The 24180-nt window shown below is 39.9% G+C and overlaps 1 long non-coding RNA gene across 1 annotated transcript; it reads right to left on the reverse strand.

Annotated features, from left to right (window-relative positions):
- Nucleotides 1–2348: 2348 nt before the first annotated feature.
- LOC116446114 lies at nt 2349–24153 on the reverse strand. The gene is made up of 4 exons (XR_004241053.1): nt 23958–24153; nt 19785–19852; nt 5508–5562; nt 2349–4413 (listed from the first exon to the last, which is right to left on the reverse strand). It is a non-coding gene; the product is annotated as an uncharacterized LOC116446114 (long non-coding RNA).
- Between the last annotated feature and the right edge of the window lie 27 nt (nt 24154–24180).

Below are 24180 nucleotides of genomic sequence, written 5' to 3' on the forward strand. Positions count from 1 at the left end.
AAAATTCTTTTGATTACTCACCTGGGCAAAGTCAGACTTAAATCTCATAATTTTATTTGGAAAAGAGTCCTAATGAAGGAAGGATGTTTAGGCAAGTGGGAAAACAAATCCCTCTTTAGGATTCCTGTGATTTAAACTTGAGTGAGAACTAACCCTTGAAGTCTGGGCAGCAGGAAGTAGAAAAGGCACTGACAAGCAAGACATTTGTTTCTGCCTGACTTATTGTGCTGACTCTTGCAGGGAGCATGGTGACAAGCAGGAAAGACAGAACAGGTGGTCAGATGTTGCCTAGGAATAAAAACAAAATGCTTTTTGAAGAAAGCACAGGGAAATGAGTCAAACAGAAATAAAAGGAAGGTTAAGAAAACAGATCACAAACAAAAATTAAAAAAAAGGCCACCAAAACCACTAATGATTAAGAAGAGGGGAAATACCAACAAAATGGGAAAGGACCTACTTACAAATTTACCTGTGGTCCAAGAGAAGAAAATAACTGGACTTTTAGTAGAAGCTGCTCACTCAAGCCATCCATCGGTAAAAGAAGTATCAAGATAGGTCTGTGTAACTTGCCACATCCTCAACTGCCTTCAGGAAATCAGTACATGTCAACTGAAATGACACTAATGGAGCTCCTGGCCCAAAGATTTCAAATGTTTGTGATTAGCTGGCTGTCGATAGATGTGTAACTGAAGTAAAATCCTTCCTTAAGTGAAGCTGCAAGTGCATCATCAAACACAAATCACAATGAAACCCAAAAAGTGGAGGACTTGTCTATGCTGACTCAGTGATGTTTGAGAGATCCAAATTGCTCATGGAGTTTTTCAGATTGGACGGAAAAAATATTTACACTCTGAACTTGAGAAGCCTTGTAGCTTTGAGTGTAAGCAATACTTACATGAAGCTGGACCAGATGATCATCTCCACTTGAATGGTGGGATTATGGTGACAAATAGTCACATCTGCAGAGTCCCTTGCTTCTGTTATCACTATGCATGCTCAAATGTCTCTCAGCAATGAAATTGCAACTTTACATTTGAAAAGCCTTTTTAGAAGGAAAGTAATATGGCATGTGGGAGGTCAGGCAACATATCCAGCAAACGAATCCTCCTGCTCTTATTGGAGGGCAAATGGTGAAATATGACAATAAGCAAGAAAGTTGCAGTGGGAAAGGTGAGGGTTGATCAAGCACATTGATTTTGGGGACACTTAGAAACAAATCTGACCTGATGTAAAGCTCCTGTAAAGATTCTGCCAAAGCAGAGTCATTAAATGTGACTTCATCGCCAGTCAATGTTGCCCATTCAGTATTGCTCACAGTGTTAACAACAATTACTTTTCCTCAATACAGAAAATCTAACAAAAGTCTGTTAATGAGGAGAGCGAAATAATCTTCTCTCATTGCTAGTCCACTCTTGCAGATGCAGATGAACCTATATGTTGGTGAGAACATGGGTTGGCAGGCAGTCTGCAACACATGAGAACTTCATGTAATCAGCTCTACACGTGTCTTGGTTTGAAAGACAGGTGTCTGCTAAGGAAGGCAGGAGCCCCCCTTGGAAAGGCAGATGCAACCCCCCTTCCCTCCGAGTTATTATAATTTTGAAATCAAGGGGCTTTTAGGCAAAGATGTGGAAAATAGGAATAACAGTTCTTTACTATTATATATCTATATGTGTATAACCAGTCAAACAAACAACAATAACTCTGGCAGTAACAGCAATCACAAATCCAGTCCCAGCCTTCTCGGCTGTCGGGCCCTTTCCCCTCGGGTGCAGTTCCGCTCGCAGCCGGCAGGGGCGCTGGCGGCTCCCGGTGAGCAGGGCAGGTGCGATGGTTCCCCCGCGGCTGCAGGGGGCGCTCCGGAGCGAGCTCGGGGAGCACGCGGCACCGGTGCCCTGGGATCCCGGGAAGGGATGGAACAAAGGCTTCAGAAACCCCTGGGCAGCCGATCCCAGTGTCCGGCCGGAGCCTCGGGAACAGCAGGCTGGAACGGCAGGATGGAATGGCAGGGACGAGCACAAATCCCGGGTGGCAGACAAGATGTATCCAAATGGGGAACCTCCCAGAGGTCTGGGCAGGCAGGGCAAGCAGGACTACAACGTAGTGAAGGCATGAGGCAACAGCGGGCCAGGGCGGCCACAGCCCGGCTCCAAGCGGGGCAGGGAAGGTGGGCTTTGGGATCCCGGGGCTTCTCCAGCAGAAGGAAAAGCAGCTGAAGAAAGCAGCCTCCCTCTCAGTCCAAATGAGACAGACTCCCCACACACCCAGGTGAAACAAACGAGTAGCCAGCTCTTTTGTTTTTCTTAAGTACCCAGCCATTTGTCCCCCTAGCAACATGTATGGGTAAAATTCCTTTAACATAAAAAAAACCCAGCAGCGCTCCTAAAACCCCAACAGCATGGAAGGCTGGTCTCTTACAGGACTCTGAAAAGTCTAACAAGAATTTCACTGAACCTCAGTGCCAAGCAAATTTTAAAAAAAATTTGGAAATAGTTCTTCTTTTCTATTTTTCCATCCTTTTACTTTCCATTTTATAAAGTCCTTCCTACTCTTAAACAGCCTTGCTTTAGAGTATTTGCAATAATTTCAGACCAGATGGAGTCACTCACTGATAGGCAATACTGTATAACAATTGTCCAATAATTAATAAACCCTTGGCATTTCATAATTTGATATAAAAATCATCATACACTAATTTATTGCAAGTATGAGTCCAACAGGTAATTCCGGATGACTGCTATAGCTTGGCATCAGCTCATGTTCTTCATGTACGTATGGTACAGCATTTTCATTTTAAGAAAGAGCTCTAGCAAAACTTTACAACCAAAGTACACAGAAAAAAAATCACCAGGTCTCTTCCCCACATTGGGCTTTTCTGTGTCAGTAGAGAGTGTAGATCTTCTGACAGAAACATTGTACCTTTCTGGTGGAAACCTTGTCATCACATCCAGAGCGATGAAAATTTTTCTGTGCAACAGCAGTAGGCTGAAGTTTTACTGTATTTAAAATAAATCAGGATTTCTGGCCCATGGCCTTGTAAGAAAAGCCTCCTAAGGAGTATTATGACTTGGGTGCAAAGCTTTTCAGCTACATTGCGTGGAACGTACAAATGTGGGGTTTTTTTCAATGTATGTATTGGTGAGATCTTGATATTATAGCAGAAACTGTTTTGAAGAAGCAATAAGAAATCTGTTCACCTAACTATAATGTGACTCTCACAATTTTCATATGATACAATTTCATAGGCTATTTTGTAATCAACACATGATCCCTCAGGAGCCTAGAAGTAGGAGCAGAGCATAATTACAAAGGTTGTCAGCACATTTCTGCAAATAAAGTGGCCAAAGTTTCCTTCCCTTAGTTCCAGTTTAACTCAGGAGCATAACTAAGGGAATTCCTGAGATACAGGGGAGTTTCAAATGCTTCTGATCACAGTTTCCCCAGTATGGCGCAATGCAGCAGTAGTGGGTTTAATCTCAGGTGTGATCTTTTCAAAATGATTTTGCATCAAGTTAAATCAGAGCTCAGGACAAGTACTCAGAGAAGCTGAACTTCTGATTCATCCACAGGTGCAAACTATTCCCACCAACCTAGGGTAACTGTTTTTTCTTATGATCTAACAGTATTTATCAGTGCAGCAAAGTATCTAAGAATCTTTCAGACACGAAGGAGAATAATATCTAAAACTATGCTTGCAATTTGCCATGACAGGTTTTTGCATGTTTCAGGTATGTTGGTGTATGCTAACTGGATATAGTTAACTATACAGTTAATGAAAAAAATGCCTATATGGGCATGCAGATGCAGGGTCTAATTGCACAAATCGCCAGATGTGCTCTGACAGTACAAGGCAGATTTGGTTTAGGGCATCAGGACATGGGCTTTCCCCTTTCGGAGGGATTCTGCACAAGTGTCCCTGCCATTCCCCACAACAGGAGCTGTGAAGAACGAGTGTCCAGCCTGCATCTAATACACAATTTTGCTGTTGAAATACCACTAGCCCTTTGCAATATTTCATGGTGATTCTTAAAACGTCATCTCCTCAACTTAAGTAGTTTAATCTAAAAATGTTTGATGTTGGTTTGAAAACCAAAACAAACCAGCACGCCTCTCCCTCCCCAACACCTCTAGCCTTAAGAGGACCTATTGAGAAAATCCTATGAACATAATCCAAGTGCTTCCAAAGACTGAGAGGCTAAATGAGAGCTCAAGCTGCATAACTTTGTCTCCTAAAAGCACCCCTTGCCCAGCTGCTGCAGGAGCCCTCCCCATGACACTGGGGAGTAGGCAGCAAAGCACCCTGGAGCTGCGCAGCAAAACTCCTGCTGCAGGGCAAATCCTTCACTTACCCTGTAACTCTGTGGGCAGGAGCACCCATTCCAGCAGCTCCCTGTGTGCTCCCACCTCAGCTCCCTGAGACACAAAAGGTTCAAATGTTTTTTCATGTCTTGTTTAAAGCCCTGGAAGAGCCTTTTTGAATAAGCCTAGTTTCAGTGTATTCTGCAAGCTCAGTCTGCTCTGCAGACTTCATATTCCAGCTTTTTCCTAGCCTACAGGCAAATTAGAAATACATGCACATTCTAGGAGACTAGAAACCTCAGAGGGACATCTGAAGGGAACTGGAATGGTTTCACAGTTAAGTCACACCAAGGGATCTTACCTTTATTCAAATAACCTTTACATAAGTGATCATTTGTACTGCTTGTGCAATGTCAAAGCAGTCGAGACAATCAGCAAAATGTCAATTCTCTCTCCTGCTTTCAACAGACTTTGCTACAGACCCCAACAGAATCCTCTGGCCCTCTGGGAATAGAGTTGTCATGCTGGAAGAGCCAGAAGTGAAGGTGGGGTAGTTAATATCCCCAGCAAGGCACATACATTGATCTCCAGTCTACTCCTGTTCATATTTCTCTCGTTGGGATTAGATGCAGAGCAGGCTCCCCAAAGACCACTTAGCAGGCAGGCTGTGATTTGAACCACTTCAGGGCTTCTCGATCGGGTTGTTACCAGACACTAACAGCCAACATTTCTCAAGCTGCTCTGCCCTTTTGCTTAAGGTTGCTTTGTGCCTGCTAACCAAACTGATATCTCAATCATGGCAGATTAATGTCACTCTGCTGTACCCTGAGAAAAAAGGGAGGAAAAAAACCCAGTGTGTTTCTTTTTTCATAAAGGCTGCCATGCCAGGAGGGACCATGATGAATTTTCACTATCCACTTGCCCATCTGCCCTGCACCCTCTCCATCAGGTTTTGTAATTAATTCCTCCTCAGCAAGGGCGACTATCCTGAGCAGTAAAAGACTCTGGGTAATACAGTTATAAAAACTATCAAGCCTGTAAATGGGGCAGTAAGTGATAAATAATTTACTTTTATCAGAATTCCTGAATCTTATTACAGGTTCAGCAATTGTATGTCCTTCTAGTCCACAACCATGCCAAAAAAGGGAAGTAATTTCAATAGTCTTGTGGTTAAATATATTGAATTGCTGTACAAGTATTGAACTTACCACTCTTTTACCTTCTGTCCTTTTAGAGTTGCCAAGGTCGCTATTATGGTGGGGCCTGCAAAATGCAAAATAGAAACCACTTCAATTTGATTTGTTGGTGAAGATTTTGTCATAAATAAATGACAAACTGTCCCTGGAGGACAAGTATATCCTCATCTTCTTTTCAATCCCATTGTAAGGTTTATTATATTTTATATGATCAGAGATACATTAAACTGCTCTGGTTGTCTCCTTTTTCCCTCCCCACTATTAGTGTCTGTGTATATAAAAATATGTATGGTCACAAAAGAAACTAAGGGAAAGTAGGGAGGCCTCCACTAGCCCTGCAGTCTGGTTCAGAAGTGACAGCTGAAACACCCACTATGACAAGCTAAGCAGAAAAAAACTTTACTGACACCTCATAACTGCCAAAAGACCCAGGGATGGATTGCACTCAAACTCCCATTCTTGGTTTTCATAACCAAATGTGGCAACAGCAACAAAGAAACCTCTCTCATCTCTTCTCTTCTTCAAAAAGCTGGAAAAGATTTTTTTTTACATGTTGATTTTCATCTTGATTCCAGGAAAGAAACAGCTTGAGAAAGCACATGCCTCCTATGAAATAACCAAAATTCCAAACTGCTTCTCACTGTCTGTTCTTTTCCTGGCCTTCTGATCTATGCTAATTGCTAAACTTTGAGTATGTACTTGAAATTTTCTGTGGGCAATGTGACTCTCTTCAAATAAAAATAGATGCCAGAATTTTTTTCTAACTGAAATACATGCAAGAGAATGACATTTAATGTAAGTGTTTAATCATTATTAATTGCTTTGGTATTCATTGAAATCATGATGGGTTCATTTGAATGTATAGCACCATTTAAGAATAATCTGAACAAGTAAATATGCCAGATCAGTGTAAAAAAGCATAGTGAAGCCTTCTAGGAATGTTATTTAATCCACAGATGTGTATGTTGGAGATAGTTAGAAATTCTTATTAATTGCATGAGATACCTTCAAGAAATAACCCCACCTATTTCATGGAATAAAGAATTTTGTTGAAAATCTGAAGTTTAAAACATTTTAAAAGCAAAATCATTATAATAATTAAGTTTAGAGTTTGAAATTATTTTTTTCCTAACAAGTTTTGTGATAAAGCTATGTTTTGTATTTTCTTTAAAGTAATTTCTTTAAAATATAATGTTTGGTATTTTCTTTAAAATTTTCTTTAAAAATGCCCAGCTCTAGCCCAGGCAGACAAAAGTCATCAGCCAAAGTACACATGACCTGTCAGGGAATATAGCATCCCAAAGACTTGCCAAAAAGGTCTCTACGGAGCTCTTTCTTGTGAGTTCAGGGAAAACTGTTTGGAATCCTGCCACCTTAGGGACACAGAGACTCCAGAGCACAATTTTCAGTTGACACCCTTTCTCCATTAAAATAACTCTTAACCTCTTAACACAGAGACCTGGTGTAAATGTATGCACTTTTTCCTTCTCAAAAAACCCCCAAACTCTGTTAAGACTTTCAACCTCTTTAAAACATCAGAAATATAATCACAAGAACTGGCAGATGTAGCAAGCCAAGCAGTTATAGCCACACAGGGCAATATTCAGACATCTATTCACACGTGCACGCACACAGATGCCATACAATTTCATTTCAGAAGAAAACAAATTTAAAATTTTATTATTTCTTCCTCTTATCTAGTAACTACGCTGTTTCTTCCAGTTTCCTACTCATTAAACACACCATTTTCCAAGTCTCAGTTATGAATCCCTTAGCTGAACAGGGTCAAACTTTTCAATATTAGACACCAACATTTCTCATTGAGCCAGTTGTTGGCATTGCAATTTTACTGAAGTTTTACTGCTGACAATGGGCACCGAACAGAAAAGAGAAACAGAGCCTAGATAAAGGGAAGGAAGCCAGTTTTTCTACTGGAAAAATCTATCTTGATGATTGGGAAGAACAATTGGTTTTCTTTTTAAAGTTATGTTTCTGAGCAGAGCAGCATTTTATAAACTGCGTAACTACAGCTGTAGGAATTTAAGGCAATGGATGGTAAGAAATCATGAGTTAAAAGTAAATTTTTCTGGAAGACAATAAATCTATTTACATGACAATTTCTATTCTCATCTCAGAAGGTGAGTGCACAGCTGAAGATATGCAGTGGTGAACATTTTGATATCTATCCCTACATTTTACCAGTGCTACCCATCCTGTCGATTCTCCTGCACTCCAAATACAATAGCATAGTAATGCATTTCTCTCTCATGTTTGTAATTTTATCTTAGCTCTCGTGCTCTATAGTTACAGTTGGGAAAGTTTAAATGGAAAGATTCATCTGGCCTTTTACATATAAAAGTTGCCATTTCATCTTAATGCAACAAAAGAATACTTAATGATACTTAATCATATATGAAGACTATTTTGAACCAGGTAGGAAGATTCAAATAACAAATTTTATATATTCTTTTAAAAAATATGGAGATGTTTCACTCTGCTGGCTTAGAATAGCTGAAGGAAGAAAAACAATGACATTTTGAAGTAAGAAGAAGAAATCTGGCTTATTTGTAGAAGCAAGACAAAAGGCAATGAGAGATGTGAATTCTCTTTCTCAAATTAAAGAAAAAATTTGTAAATATATGCTTTAAACTCTCTACTTTTATATTTGTTGATGGAATACCTGATAGAATTGGAGTCCTGTTACTATCCTCAAAAAGATCAACATTGGAGATGGTGGGAATTTTTCTGGTAAAATAGATTTCTGTCACAAATATGTCAACTGCTCAAAGCCAAAAGTTTGTGCAAAATATGGATGTGCTTGCTTCCATAAAGATGAGCTCCTCTCTGCTGGGGGGGAAGCTGGAGGGAAAAAAAGTATATTCAGAGATAATATTTTCATCCCAACCTTTTCCTCTTAGATCACTGGCCAAAATACTGTATTTTCAGTCATTCTGAGGTAAGCATGACCAGAAACAGAATAACAAGGGCAGGATAGGTTGGGCTCCCCTTATTTTGTATGGTGTGACTTCCACTTTTAAACCTGAGACAGAGAAAAGCTTCCCCTTTCATGACCCCATTCACATAACATTTATGTCTGTCCTGAATGAGAACCAGTCTATTTGATTTTCTCATTTTTCCAGTTCGAAAACAGGTGAGTATGCTTGGGTTAATCCCCATGTGGAAAAGGCAATCAAGAAAACTTTTCCAAGGAGGCTGAAAAACATTTTCTATTTGAACTTTATTAATATTACTAGTGGCTGAAGAGCACTTTCCGAGTCTTAAAAAAGTGTTAAAAGAAAATGTCCTTTCATGGCTAAGTGAAATAAAAAGCTTGACAGCAAGATAGCTCTCTTCACAATTAAAAACATCAGCAAAGCTGTAGCTAAATATGTTTCAAATTCAGTTCTAGCAAATGTTAATCTGCCAACTGTATGAAGCCACCTCTAATAGCCAATGGCTTGCTAGTGAACTGCATAGAAGTTCTGGCACATTGATGCACATACATAATGAAAACAAGGCATTTTAAGGTATTTAATTCAATTTTTTCAAGTCACCACTGAAATTTAATTCTCTTTTACAGCTGACAGTGGTAATACCAGCAGTCATATGATATTCACAGACATTAACAATGTGAACAGTTATTACTGTGGGCACCGCCAAAAGTAGAATTGTAAACCAACAAACATATCTGAAGGCTTTCCTGGGAAGATGACTGAGGGTAAAAAAGATAACAGTGTGAAAATTATAGGGAACAGTATGTTTGCTGCTCCCTGGATGGCACGTGGTCAGCATACCCAACCTTCCACACACAACACAACCTAAGAGGGATTAAATGGAGAGTGGAGAGAAGCGAGACACCCAGAGCAGCCAGGCTTTGTCAAAACCCATGCAGAGGAGGGAACTCAGTGGTACTTTCTAGCTGATAAACTGCGCAGCAGCTGAAAACCAAGGGAGATTAAGGAAGATATTCTGCTGTTGAATCAGCAACCATGGCAAAATCACTCTCCTTGATGTGTGTCCCCATCCCAAGGTTATCTCAGGTACAGAAAGACAGAACAACTAGCTCACTGTTCACATGGACCCTAGTGTTCCAGACTCCTGATGTAGTATCTAGCACTAGATACATTGCTGTCTTGCAGAGATGTTAAAAGCTCTCAGTAGAGAGTACTAGAGAAGTGTAGAGTGTTGTCATTGAAGCAGAGCAACCAAAAACAATGAATGGACTCCAAGACTGTGGACCTTACGGAGCAGAGAATTTTGTCTCAACATTAAACCATCACAATCAAAAGTCTGGATTGAATCACTGTGGATCATGTATAAACACATCCTTTGATTTAAAAGTGGATACTTTGCTCTTCCCTTAATAAAATATTCAAGGAATGAATTACTCTCACTTGTTAAACAACAGAGTCTTATTTCTAATCTGAGTTTGTCTAGTTCAAGGTCACTATTTTTACCTTTTCAGATGGACAACCAGCTACCGCTACTTAATGTATAAGGATCATATATTTTAATCTTACCCGTAATAAAAAATATTTGAAAAACTAAGGGCTTAAGCATGGCTCTCCTATTTTCCTTCAACCTTCCCTGTAACTCTCCTCAGAGATGTTTTGTGTTTTTTAACACCCTTTGTGAAGAGACAAGATGGGAAGGAATGGTCAAATAATACTTGAGTCAGTGTCACTATAGATTTGAGATAATTCCATCTGCCTACTTCTCTTTGATAATGGCAGATGTAAGCATGCAGGGATTACACTGTGGTCTCGCATAGAGCATCAGATTGGGGTCTTGGCTTCTTTTGATTGTTTTCTGTGATTCCTATGTCATCTTCAGAACTACTGAATTACACCCTCACCTTATCAATACTTTCTCTGAGTCTAGATACAGGGTCTTCATATAGGGATGAACTTAAAAAATATGTTCTTGAGGTAAGCATAGCATACACAATTTATCCACTGGGAATTTTGTACCTATCTGTAAATTTTAGCATGATGATTCAAAAATAGTTAGCAAGACAATTGAACAGCAACAACCTGAGAACAGATATCTTCTTTCTGCCAGATAATTATTTTCCCATTTTGTGAGATTAAGTATCCAAGTTCTAGGTAATACAGGCAACATCAATCTTGCCTTCTCCATTTATTTTCCAAGTTTAAAAGCGAGTTTCTAAGAAACCACTATGAGAAGTGGTCAGTTGTGAATGTTGATATTTTTATTTGTGAAAAGTAAAGAATTTTTCTCTTAAAAAAAAATCAAAATTTTATGAAGAAAAGCATTACTCTGGAAAACTCAATCTCTAAAACCCATCTTCTGTGATGAATCTAGTAAATACAGGGTACTCAGTTGCTTTTTTTAAATGTAACTATGGAATATTCATCTGTTTTTGGAAATGTTCAGCCTATTCAGGGACTACAGCTATTGAAAAAAATCTTAATATCAGCAAACAAGTGTATTTCATAACTTTGACTATAACTTTGTAATACAGCCATTATAAAGTCTGTGTGTCTTTGGCCTAAATAGACTCACGTTAATGCATACACAGGACTATTTCAGCATGCAATTACCACTATTTATTTAATATGCTGTCATTAAAGACTGCACTTCGAAGCATGATGAATAAGGCTTCAAAAATATAAACCAATTTTGTATGATGCATATTGCAAGTAAGATTATTTTCTGGAGATTTCTTGCTTTAAACAAGGTTTTCCCCTTTCCCTCTCCCTTCCCTCTCCCTTCCCTCTCCCTTCCCTCTCCCTTCCCTCCCCCTTCCCTCTCCCTTCCCTCCCCCTTCCCTCCCCCTTCCCTCCCCCTTCCCTCCCCCTTCCCTTCCCTTCCCTTCCCTTCCCTTCCCTTCCCTTCCCTTCCCTTCCCTTCCCTTCCCTTCCCTTCCCTTCCCTTCCCTTCCCTTCCCTTCCCTTCCCTTCCCTCTCCCTTCCCTCCCCCTCTCCTCCCCTTCCCCTTCCCCTTCCCCTTCCCCTTCCGCTATAAAATTTGTAAATTCATTTAAAAACAAGAGATTTAGACAAGGTAAATATTGTGTTCAGTGTACTATGGGGGCAAAAACTATACTTTTGGTATAAGGTACCCAGGAAATCCTCTTTGTCAGCATCCACTGATTCTCAGACATCTGAAATGCAGACATTTTATACAAAGAAATAGAAAATGAGAATATTCTGACAGGATGAGGAAACAGCCTTGTCTTGAAAATCCACATTAAAATGAGCTGGATTGCACCCAAAATGCTAATTTGTTTTCAGGAGAGGAAGTTTCTTGATATATTTAATATTTTATCTACTATTATTAAACTGTGTCTATATTTTTACATCACAAATGAGACCATTTGCTTGTATTTGTTCCCCCAGTTACACAAACCATCTCTGCTTCATTACTCTGCCATTAAAAGACGCTAGGGGCATAGGTTTAATCTAAATGAAGCACCTTTCTTACAGTGAGACGCCAGATTGATTTACATGCTCTTGTAACACATGCCTCATGGCAAAATACAGACAGCTCAAATCTGAAACCTGAGAGCTCTTTAACAGTGCACAGCAATACTGAACTATACTCCAACCCTTGAAGATAAGAACATTTTATCCAAATCCATTAGCAGGGGTTTGGACAGCATAACACATACCTGCCACATTGTATAGCACACGCTTACACACTCAGAGCTGTAGGACTCCCAGCAGCCTAGATCAAAGATCTCATCTCTCAGATAGCTACAGAAAACCAAACTCCCCTGAACATACAGAACTGCACAAATTACTTTTTGCTGCTTTAATGCAGATCGGTATATTCTGTAGGTTTGCATCAATCTGGTTTCCTAGTGAAGGAAGGCACATTCCTGGGTGCTTCAGTGCACCAAGATTCAATGCTAACATACTGATGGCCTGAGAAAAATGAACGTTTTCCTGATGCAACGACTCGCATACTGAAGGACTACATAGCTGAGCTCTGACCTCTGCTTTGCCTTGCCCCCTTCCTGGTCTTGACACATGGTTTCCCTGGCTCACAAGCCAGCTGGTAGAGGAGTTACCACTGCTTTCACTAACACTTCTGTGCAAAAAAAAATTCACTGTAAGCCTCACCTGGTTCTTACTGGGTCAACTAAGTATAGGAGTAAATTGTATCACTAGACTGGGAATCTAACTCTCAAATCTTGGGAAAAACCTATTGTGAATCTACTGATAATGTCATGTCATAATTCCTTCCTGGATGTTTCACCAAAACTGTAGTTCTAAAAATCTTCTGTTGCTCCTCTTCAAGCCCTATGCATATGTAAAAAAACCCCCAAGACCTTGAAACAATAAAACCCCTGAAGTTTTAATTAAGGAACAAAATTTGGGTGCTTTCAACTGCACTGAAACACATTTTTCTTTCTGTATCTGCAAAATCAATTGCAGGTGCATTAGGGAGTATTTGTACTGCTGACTCTTTGACTGACATCTTCAAATAAATTGTTCATGGTCCAAGTACTCAGGTGTAAAGTTTACACAATTGAATTCTAAGTGGATGAGGGAAGCAAAGCTTGACACCTGCTGTATCATGGTTACAAAAATGAACTTCTTTGAACTTGAAGTCCTGCCTGCACTAGAACGACATGTTCCTATCAGTCGAGATGCTAGATCCTAAATCACTCAAACACGCATGGAAGTACCCTGTACCCTCAGATATCTGCGTGTTTTGATACATAAAACAGAAGCTGTGTCCTGGATTTACCTGGCTTTATAAAGTGTTACAGGAGGACCTGATCAGCACCCAACAACTTTCAATATTAAGCAAAAGACAATATTAGCAGGGAGCTTTTAGTTAAATAAATATAATGGACATTGAGAATGTGAGATCAATAGAGTGCTTAGGTAAACACTTAAATTAAGACAGGTAGCCATTGTCTTCTTCAAGGTCCCATTCAACTGCTTTTTTTAACTCATTCCTACATAGCCATCAACAGCGCTTTTAATCAAACTTCGCAAAACACTTTCCAATAGCAAGTGACAGACCTGGCAAACTTGTGTGAGGAAAAGCCAATGACTTGTTATGAAGAAAGTCATGGCAGACAGGAGAAAATCTATGATTTCAGCATTGAATGCCACAGAGCACTGCAGTGCTCCTTCTGAGGCAGTGTGAGCAGGACAAGCAAAGACCCAGCCTGCACGAGTCTGAACTACCTTCTCTTTCCATTGGCTGGTTGACTAAATGTCACATTACTGGGGCAGCAAACACTGAGTTCTCACTGCTGCTCCATGGAATGTCCCCTGAGAAAAAAAAGGGGGGGAAATATCCAGGGCTGTTAATTTGGCATCTTTCATGAACACAAAACTCACACAAAAAAAATTAAGAAGGGAAAAGTAACCAAGCCAGTTTCAGCAAAATGACTGCAAAGTTGTACTGAGTTGTGATAAACCACTAAAAGTGTGGAGTGACTCTATTTTCAAAGCAATTGAAAAGTTACTGTTCAAATGCAGCACTAAGCATAACTAATTTGTTCTGGTAGTGACTTCAGGCTGCCAAATGCATTTTAAAAGGAACCCCACTTAAAATGCATCCTTAGAGCAAAATGTACCAATGTTATCTAATTGAACAGTGAAAGGAGGGGCCCACTGCCTTTCTTTCAAGCAGGAATGGTTCAAGAAAAGAATATTTCTGTTGCACCACAATAACAAAGCTGTAGGTGACAACTGCATTTTCCTATCAGTTTCAGCCTTAATAGGTCTGCACAATCACTATCACACTACACTTCAACTTGCTGTATCAAAAAAATTAGAACAGACAGGCACCACTTTAAGGCAGTTGGTACAATTTACCTTAACTTAATAGGGTCTTTCTGTGGGAGGATGGCTAGGGGTATAACAGTCCTAAAGATATATTCATACCTTTCTTTGACGCTTCGTAAGGTCAGCTGCTTTCATGACAGCAGTCATAGAGATATTTATCTGGCTCAGAACATTTGTTTAGTCCTTGTTTGAATATCTCAGTCTTCATTCTATTAAATATTAGCAGATTTTTAAAAAATTTTCATCAAGTTCAGATGCAAGCAATGACAAATCTTTTTTTCAGATTTTTTTATGGCTGTTTGCTCTCCACTCAGTTTTCTGTGCAGACATAGTTTGAAGCTGACCTATCATGTACTGCTTCTGTTGCACTCCCAATAGCAAAGCTGATAGAGAAGTAGACAGTCCCTGAATTTCTTCTTCTCTAGACAAAGTAAATATTTAAGGAAATTTAGACAAATTAGCAACAAGTCCCCTGATGTTTTACAGAACATCATATTTTCCAGCAATTAAAGGTGTTCTTGTAAAAGGAGGCATCCACTTCTCATGGTCCCTGGGGTAAATGATATGCCCGAAAGGAAGCTATGACCAGGATCTTCATCATCTGGAACATGTTTTGAGGGCCACTGGCTGGAAAATTACATTGAGTCTAGCTGAGTCCAAAACGCTGGCATGTAACTATTTCTGAGTTGTAAGTATTCTCCTAAATTTAATAGAAGAAGCCACAGATTGTTAGAATGCAAGCAGCTGGAACTGGCTCGGTATATTTCTAGCTAACTGGCACCCATGTTACAGACAATTATATTAAATATACTGAGTTATTATTTCTGAATTGATAGATTTCCAAACAGGAAACAAAAATATACCTCAGATTTATAAAATGTGCCTATTATCTCTGATTAGTTTGTCCCATCTGTTTTCCTCAGAAAACAATCTCTCTATAAACATGGGCTTCCATGTATGATTGCTGTCACCGATACAAATAAGAGGTGGAATTTTACTAAGTACAATTTTCACATTCTTTTGCACAGGAGATTATGCAATCTGCATTGACAAGAATTTAGACTTACAGTTTATGCAAGGCAATTAAATAGGAAGGTACAGTGTCTCAAGTGCACTGTCTGAGATAATTAATATAATATTCAGAAACTGTAACTTTGCCTCCTAAAATGCAAGCTCTTCTGATTTACCTATCACTGAGAGAGGAGAAAAAACCACTCCTGCTCATAATAGGAATATTGTGGCATGACACTTGGTATCCTATCCAACAAGGCAATAAATCAAAGAACACAGCAGCCAAATTTTTAAAGAAAGAATGTTTTCAGCTGAAAGAGAACTGTCCTTGACTTTCTTCATGTGGATGTAAAACTATGATTCAACAGCAAATATGAATAAAAAATTAAAATGTACATATACAATAACGGTAGCTCTAACCTCAGAAATCAAAACATGGGAAAATGAAAAATCTCTCCCTGTAAGATGTTGCAATTGATAATGCTGTTTCAGGATACAAGGGCATACTGTCAGCTCATCATTTAGGCAACAAAAAAATTAACCAGAAAAGCTTATTTTGATGTCTGTTCTGTTTTTGTGCATGAGTACTTCCACGTGCATGTGGATGAGGATGCATGTGTGGCTTTCAGTTCTTTGCTACCTCTTATCTTCCTTTTTGTTTTTTTGCCTGTAAGATCAACACAAACAAAGGAAGACTGACTAATGCGTCTCACGCTGAAAGTTTCTCTCCAGGGAGAACTGCCTTTGCCCACACAGCACACCATTAAAAATGGTGAGGCTCCACATGGGAGCACAGGGCTTCCCACATGCAGCAGCCTGCAGGATCAGGGGAATTAATGGTGCAAAATGTTGTCTAAAGCAGGCACATGACTGAAGAGTAAAAAAATATATAGATCTAAAAACTTAAGGAGCTCCTTGTAAATGCAAAATAAAAACAAAAAAGTTTTTCTTTGTCCTGTTCTCCCACAAACATTCAATATGAGAAAATCCCTTTCACTTGTTTGCCTGATCTCCAGTTAGTTATCCTTGAAGAGCTGTCAGTTTACCCCTTTTCCCATGACTACATCAATTCCTGCATGGTGTGCACAACACAGAAGGGAACTATTTTCAAGCAGGTTTCTTGTCCCTATTAAAAATTTGCAACTGAGGAATTATGCAAGAAAACGGTAAATCCAGGTCATCCTCACTCCGGCAATCCCCAGCAGCTGCTGTAGCCCCTGGAAGTGACAGTAGTCAGCCTTGAAATTTCTACAGCTATGTAATATGGCTGGAAGCAATACCATCAAGTATACAGTTGGTATCATACAAATTAATACAGTGTAAATTCTGCCACTTTGCTGCTCACCCCAGTGAGCTCTTCCTTTCGCTTTCAAGGAGTAGCTGTGCTGATCAATAACCAGAAAATTTGTTAGAACCAGAGAAAATTGTTTGCCTTGTGAAAGCTGTTTCTCTCCTGTAAACATTTGCTTTTAAATAGCATGGTCTGCAGCTGCATCCTAGATTGAGCAAGCCAGCAGAAATTGCTCACCCTAGTTTGACTTGAAAGGGGCAGTCATTTCGACTCCTATCAGTCGGCCTCAAACTTGACCCCTCTCCCACCCAACTTATGGTCAACACCAAGGGACTGCAGGATCAGGATCATTAAGCAATGTCCTAAAGCAAAGCAGAGGGACAGTCAATTGTAGGCAGAATGCAGCAGATTTATATCCACTAGGTGAAAGAAAAATGACTCCTAAATGGGCTGGAGCAGCTGTGAAACTAGTCTGCCACAAGCAAGGATGAGGCATGGGAATCTCAGAGAAGAGCCTCTTTGCTATCCAACTCTAAAAGCAATTACCATAGATAAAAGCAAGTTCCTGACAGGGGAGGCAAACTGACAGGGCTCAATTCTTAAACAGCAATCTGATCCCCTGGGACCTTCCAGATCACTTACAGACCTACCATCACAGCACCATTACTGACGGAAAATATGACAACAGAGTAGGAGTGGGAGAGACTGTCCCTTCAAATAAACTGATGTTGTCCAGAAAGAGAGGCAGTAAAGAGAGGATTCCAGTGTAAATTACTGTCCTCGATGCACATGTTAGGGAAAGCAATATAGTCAGGGTTGGTAAGAATAAGCTTCAGTTCTGCAAATCAGAAAGTAAAACCCTCAGGCATTTAAATTTTTAATTGAATTCCCTTTTAGTGTGCTAAATCTGATTGTGATTAGTGTTCAGTAGTTAATTTCATGGATCAGAACAATTGTTCCATAATCTCCCAAACATGATTCCGTAAGGCCTAAAGCTGTATTACATTTTTGCTGTAAGCACAAACTAATATAATTTTTTAAATAAAATATGAAATTATAATATATTACATTGTACGGGGAGGCAATTATTTGGTCTAGTGGTAGGCATTGATCTATTTAAAAAAAATCAGAGAAAAGCTCAAGGTTAAACTGAGGAGTTAGAGGAAGACTGGAGAAAATACAATATCTTTCATTTCTCTAAAAGAAAGTTTTGAACTATATGTCTCATGAGCCATGACAGAGAGCAAAAACTGAGAAGATAGAGCAGAGCAAGAAGCTGGACACTGAAGCATGGAAAGATGTATGCTTATTATTACTTAGAGAGACAGGTGAAAACAACAAGTAAGTGAACAAGTGAGAATAAAAGATCAAGAAGTTGCAGTTAAAGCTGAAGTGGTAGCAGGTGGCCATGCTGCAAGAAGGGAAAATAAAGAATTTCTACTTCTGAAAAAAAAATAGACAAATTACATAAGTTTACAAAAAGAAGCCCTCACAAATAAAACTTTCAGTATGTGGATGGCTGGAGTCAGAACTATAAAAGTTTTACTCAACAGGGAAATGTTTAAAGGCATTGTGTGGTAACTCCTCTGCTGACGGTGTAGTTCCTTGATCAGGCTACCTTAGTGCAAAGTCCAGGCAAGCTAAAGCATGCATGGGTGCACCACGCTCACCAGGGGTAGCCCAGATAGCATTAATAAATACAAATACTTGAGCTTTCCTTGATCTAGCATTAACCAATTTCAGATCCATCTGTTCCACTTTGGATCGCAGCCTGAATGTCTCATGTTAACTTCATATGCTTCTAAATTGCCATCAGTTGTATCTTCTATTAAATAATGTTCATAATTCAATAACCATCTGTACAGAACAAGGGCAGTGTTCTCACTAATTTCAAAAAGCCTGCTTAGAGAGTGGGGCATAGAAGACCTGATCTCATACCCCTAAATTCACTCCTAGGTTTAAAGAACACTACTAATAGCGTCTTCTTGTGCCCAAATTAACAGTGAAACATTCAAACAAAATAAAAATGTGCTTTAAGCAAACAAAACAAAGGCTTGTACGCCAAATTTTATCTTTTGTTAAACATAAGCAGTCTTGTGACCTTCAGAGCCCTTTTCCTAAGCAATGGAAATTTGAAGCAAATAAAGAACAAATTGTGTTTCCAAAAAGAAATGGGAGGTAGGGAACTGATTTAACGAGATAGGATTTGATCCAGTGAGTTAGTAGGAAAACAAAACAGTCTAGCCTCCCTTTATGGCTTACTTTGAGCCTGTAGAGCCATCTCCATTTCAATTCCCCTCATTAAGGAGTTTTCTCATTCTCAGTTTCTCTCATTAAAGACATAAAGTTTAAAAGGTGTCAAGTAACTGGAAGAAATTGTGTTTGTACAGTGAATTGAAATCTAGCAGCCTCAAGTTTTGCCCTCAATTACATCCACACGAACATATTTGTAACTTTGGTACTAATTGCAAATACAGATGGTATCAAAGTCATTTATCTGCAGCTCTTGGGATTTATCAAAGAAACGAAGGTAAAGTGGCAGGTTGAAGTGACAACTCTTGGTTTACTCACGTGTGTTATCACTGATCACAGCAGAAATAAGCTTGAATTTTGTGCTACTGAATGAAGTCATCCTAGCACTGAGCTGGAAACAAAGCAGTGGTTGTTTCAAAATTTTCTCCACATAATACTATAAAATGATGTTCAAATCAATAAAAGTGAGTGAAACAGCAAAGTGTACTCCATTTTTTGCTGCATTGTAAAAAAAATGTTTCTTGAAAAGAGCTGGAAATGTTTATTTGGAAATCTTTTGCTGTTGACCAGCGGCCCCTTATAAATTATGCAAATTGCCCCATCAGCCCATCTTCTACTCTGTCAGTGAACTTTTCCTCTCCTCTGTTCCTTTTCATTCCTCTCCTCCTTCTATTCTTCTACTGTGTCATCATCAACAGTAGGACACCTGCAGTTTAAGATTATATGTGACTTTAAACCTGTCATTTTCTAAAAAAAGTCTTTGTAGTCACTTGTCATCTAGATCCAGTAAACTTATGTACATGTCTTTGAAAAAATTCCTCTTAACACAGAAGGTGAACATGCACTTTTTGCTGAAAACACCTCAGAAGCTTACAGACTCCCAGGAATACTTGTCTGCATACTCCTCTCTGGGAAAAAAAAAATCTTTTTCGGCTCAAACAAAAGCTTGAAAATACTTACCTCCTAAAATATTAATCAACAAGATAACAGGCGAGGTACCATCACACAAGCTGCTTAGAGTTTCTAGCCTAGTCAAAAGAAAAACAGATGAAGGTGCTGAGAGAATTGAATTCAGTGGTATTCTGAAATAACATTAAGCTGAATTCTACAAACTTTCTTAATGATCAGCCTAGCTTGGCTTTTTCTAAATACCCTCCACCAACCCAAGTTATAACTAAGAATGTAGGATTAAGCAAGTCTTTAGTCAAAGTCAACATTGTTCTGCCTTTTGCCTCCAGAGACATATTTACTTTTGCTGTTAATGAACAGCTTTGTGTTATTTCTATTTAAATATTATGTATTGCCTACTTCTTCCAATTTTTATTTGCTCCTTGGAGCACCTGCAATTTAACACTCAGACGGGTACCTACATCTTCAGTACCTCAGAATTTTTCCAAAAAAGTCACTGTCATCATTAACACTTAATAAAAAAACCTCCATTTCCTAAAGAAAAAGTCATACCTCAAGCCCCTTGCAAACAGTCATGGTTGATTTTAAAACCCTACTTACCATCCAATTCATGTCCCACATGCATAGAAAGAGTCCCGTCTGTCGCTCTGTCATTTAAGAGCAATAGGCATACGCCAGACTGACAAGCAAATTATTCTTTCCGACCCTCTAAGTTCATGGAATCCCTTTGGAAAGAGCATGATCAATAAAGGGTTTCCCTTGAGGATTAAATTTTTCTTATTTTACCCTTGCTGAATGAATTATGTCTGCAGTGTTTTCATGCTCTGGAGTTCCCATTTATTCATCCTACCAACTTAGACTGGATTATATTGTGCATGTGCGCAAATTATACTCTCACTTCCCATTTCTCAACAGCATGTGCAAATGCTTATGTTTGCAATGGCCCTTGCACATGCACTGCATGTTACATTCTGCCTCTTTTTCCTTTCTATGCTTACTATCTTTCTGAAGAAGGAGTAGTAGTAATCTGGGGCCTTCAGTCACTAAGTTTTATTATAGCAAACTGGAATTTTCTGTCTTTGAGTCATACCAGAAGAAAAACTCATAAACAGCATAATATTGAAGAAGTGCTTGTTTGTACCTGAAATTTTGTCTGGTTTTCCAGTTACATTAGAATCATGGAACCACAGAATTTTTGGATTGGAGAAGACCTCTCTAAGGTCATTGAGTCCAACCATTAACCTAACACTGCCAAGCCCACCACTAAACGATGTCCCTAAGCACCACATCTACATGTCTTTTATGTACCTGCAGGGATGGTGACTCCACAACTTCCCTGGGCAGCCCAGCTGGCCTAATGAATGCTATAATGTTTTACTGTTATCACAGTCCTCCCAAAAGGGGCTTGTATAAAAGAAGAAAAATATTGCATTTAAACTAGTGTAAACGTTACCAATTGTTCTCTGAGTAAAAGTAAAACATGGCATAGTTTTTCTATCTTCTATATCACCTGAGTAATTGAGCTCCAAGAAGAAGGTTTCAGTCTGGAAGAGATCACCCAGTCTCAGGGGTCCCTCTCCACAGGGTTCCAGTGTCGTGGCTCAGCTGCTTCCATAGCTACCAGGTGGCAGTGGCTCTCACAGCCTCTCTGCTCTGGGAAAACCCACCTGGTTTTGGGACCTATGCACCCTCCAGGTATGGACCTTTGAGAGCACTTTCCCCTGGGTCACCCTGGCCTGATGTTGCAACTACTGGTCTGCTCTCTTCTTCATACACCTTTGTAAAGAGAAGAAATGCTACTGAAGCTCAAGAACTGCAAGTATTTGGTCCTTGTTTTGTGTCTACTGTCAAATAGTGGACAGAGATTACAACAATGTCCCAAATGGAAAAGGAACATTGGCTTCAGTGCTCCTTCTGGTCATGCCATGACTGGGATGGACAAAAACACAGGCGTGATTTAACCTTGAGCAAACTAACTTCTAGAAAAGCTACTGACATCAAGCTTTGTTTTAGAGCAGACCTAGCAAAATAAAGAACACTCTTTTTTTTTCTTTTTCTTTTTAATAGTAAACTATTTCTCCTTGTTTCTGAACTATGAAATATGGATATTTTAGCTTATGATGTTACTGACAGCTGTCACTGCTATTGGTATAGCTGAGAGGCTTTGGGGGGCAAGGGTGGTGGCTTGATTCCCCAGTTTCATGAACCATTTAACCTGGCAACCAATTCAGTATTTCTAGAAAGCCCACGGCCTGGTTTTCAGACTTGGAAAGTGGATTCAAGTGCCAGATACATTAAATAAGGTTGTATATCACCTAAATTGTGAACACAGTGTCATATGTATAGACTCTGCCAGCTGCTGACTTGTTTTCACTGTTCACTATGCATTTGGTCTGAACGAGGCAGTCTCATTACTTTATGTTTACAAGCCTCCGTTTTGTAGCAGGTTGAAGTCAAGGACGTAAAAATCAAACATATAGTATCTTACTTCGCTTTGGACATAGTGAAGATTGCTGTAAAGAGAAGCTCATTCTTCATGTGTAAAAATGCAGACTGAATATGATTTTACTTTGTACCTGCCCAAGTTTTAATACTGCTTGTATATTTTAAAACACAAAAGATGTAGAAGTGCAGGTCTTATGTAAAATTCATCACAAATCTTCAAAACAGGTTGGATATGGCCAGTGACAAATAATGTCCCATAAAGCATTGCATGACTATTTTTAACATAGCTCTCATACATAATTTCTCCTGCACTGAGTGCCCAGCAATATGAACATATTGAAATACAAGGCATTAGAAATGACAGGCCTTCATATCTCCACTTAATCTTTGCAGGACCCCTCCTCACTTAACTTCATATGAGAAGCAAATAAAAGCAAGTGACGTGAATAACTGGAACCATCCCAGCAGCTTAGTTCCAGCCATCTATTTGTATTAATCACTACTGCATATTCTTGGTGATGGATGCTAATTCAAAAGATCCCAAGCATTTCACTTGTGTCACCGTCTTCATATTTACTTTCTCTTACTGGGCAGTAATTTCCCTTCAGTTGAGATCCTAAAGGTTGAGCCCTCCCCACACCAATATCAGCAGTCATTGTGGACTCTAACCCTCAGGTCTAGTTTCTCAAAATGCCTTTTTTCTCTTTCTTTCTTTTTTTTTTTTTTTAAGCCAAAGTTTCATGTCTCCATCACTTTCATAGAAGAACAACTTTGTCTTACCTCCTACCTCTCTGAAGTTGTTTACTTGAGCACCCTCCTCATTTTTCATCCACTACCTCCACTTTTGTCCTTCACTGTAAGATAGGTGGTAAACGGCCCGTGCATCAGCATGAATTGGCTTTCGTTCCCAGTTTTTCCCACTCACTTTCTGCATCACAGGATTCTCTGGGATCTGAATAAAAGCTAGGATCCATCTCCCCCAGGCCACATTAAAGGCAGGCACACAAGAATCCATTTGCAGGCATCATGCTGCAGTGCTGGCCCCAGACTGTTACAAATGGGAACAAGGAAGAGTGAAATAAAACAGATAGCAATGAAAAGAGTAAGTACTTCTCCCAGAAAAGCTTGAGGTCCACTTCCTGACTTCAGGTAATATGTCCCCACAATGCACTGGGTGACTTTGCTGCAGCCTTGGCTGTGTGTGGGGGCTAGAGAAGTTCTGTTCCCTGTGCCTTTGCTAGTCATGTTGACAGCAAGTTTACCCTTCCACAAAATGGAATAGTACCACACTGGGTGCTGTGAGCCTTAGGGAAATAAGACACTTTTGAGATCCTCGGTCAAGGATTCTGAAGATTAATTATTTATCAGAAAAATTTCTTTACTGAGAGGGTTAAAAAGCATTGGAATTGGCTGCCCAGGGAAGTGGCATAGCACTTAGTGCCAAGATTTGGTTGATGTGGTGGCATCCAGTCAAAGGCTGGACTCAATGATCTTGGTAGTCTTTTGCAACCTTAATGATTCTAACTTGGTGTGAGCTGAGTTCTCATTTCATACTCTGGACCTGCACTTTCTTTCAGAATCAGACATTGCCATCCTGTTTGTACATACCAGGCAGCGCCTCTTCAACTTTCCTATTTGCATTGCAAGGGCAGATTAGAAAATACAGCTTCTTGCAAGCCCAAGCACTCAGCACAAACTCCCACCCCCCCTATGCCCCCGCGCCCCCCAAATGACTCAGTTGATTCCAGCCTCCTCCCTGTGTAAACAGGGGGTACGCACAAGGACAGGCAGGATGATCACAGCCACCGACTCTCATTCGTACTAGGAGCCAAGGATGACACAAAAAGCACTGCTGCCCCTCACTGCACGGGGAAACTCCTGGGTCCGGCGAGCGGGCAGCGCGCTGGGCGGCTCCCCGCGGGGAGGCAGAGTGGCAGCGCTGCGCTCCCCAGCCATTCTCCCGCCCTCCGGAGCGTCCGACACCCCGGACTCCGCAGGCCCC

This window comes from Corvus moneduloides, chromosome 1 (genome assembly GCF_009650955.1).
Source record: "Corvus moneduloides isolate bCorMon1 chromosome 1, bCorMon1.pri, whole genome shotgun sequence".
NCBI lineage: Eukaryota > Metazoa > Chordata > Aves > Passeriformes > Corvidae > Corvus > Corvus moneduloides.